At 39.6% G+C, this 723-nt stretch overlaps 1 long non-coding RNA gene and 1 other non-coding gene across 2 annotated transcripts in view; both read right to left on the minus strand.

Annotated features, from left to right (window-relative positions):
- Positions 1-61, minus strand: part of LOC116694849 (U4 spliceosomal RNA) — a 143-nt gene extending 82 nt beyond the window's left edge. The window contains exon 1 of the small nuclear RNA XR_004333295.1: positions 1-61. This exon is cut by the window's left edge and continues 82 nt beyond it. This is a non-coding gene — a small nuclear RNA (U4 spliceosomal RNA).
- LOC116694640 (uncharacterized) overlaps positions 1-723 on the minus strand; it is a 15,211-nt gene that overhangs the window by 3,930 nt on the left and 10,558 nt on the right. The window lies entirely within an intron of this gene.

Below are 723 nucleotides of genomic sequence, written 5' to 3' on the forward strand. Positions count from 1 at the left end.
CTAGCAATAATCGCGCCTCGGATAAACCTCATAGGCTACGATACTGCCGCTGCGAAAGGATGGTTGATGTATATTGAGGAGGGGACCTGTTTCAGGTCCGCACGTCCCTCTGTTAGGGTTTCATGTTCCTTTCTCCATTTGGATAAGACAAATCATTTAATTTGTGTTTATGTCTGGAATTACACTGCCGGCATGCTAAAGTTTGCATGGGTTAAGACTATTCAGATCAACACGCATTGTGATTGTAGTTCGGTAGATGGGATTTAGTACCATGTGCTCTAACTAGGCTTTGGGCTGAGAAGATTTTAATAAAAAAACTGAGGTCGCCAGAGCAGCACATAATTCCTGTATTTACCAACAAAACAGAGCCTGCAGATGGAGGTAAACCATAGACCGTATGGAATGAGCGATGAGATAACATTACTAATGTGGCAACCTTATATTTACATACATACATTTATGGTTACCTACTTTTGCTAAACTATTTCAATTACATATTCAACTTAATTTAATTTAACGTCACTCACTTACACTGCAATATTGCTTTTCTGTACCCTTGCAACCGCACTTTACGAAATCTTCATTTGACGTCACTTACATTCAGCCATATCTTCTGCTCACTGTCTGCTGTTTGCTCGTTTTTGTGTTTACTTGTGTATTTGTTAGTTTTTGCTCTTATTGTAGAAAATGCTGCTGCTGTAACAAGGAAATTTCCCCGCTGTG

Source organism: Etheostoma spectabile, chromosome 8 (genome assembly GCF_008692095.1).
Source record: "Etheostoma spectabile isolate EspeVRDwgs_2016 chromosome 8, UIUC_Espe_1.0, whole genome shotgun sequence".
Classification (NCBI taxonomy): Eukaryota; Metazoa; Chordata; class Actinopteri; order Perciformes; family Percidae; genus Etheostoma; species Etheostoma spectabile.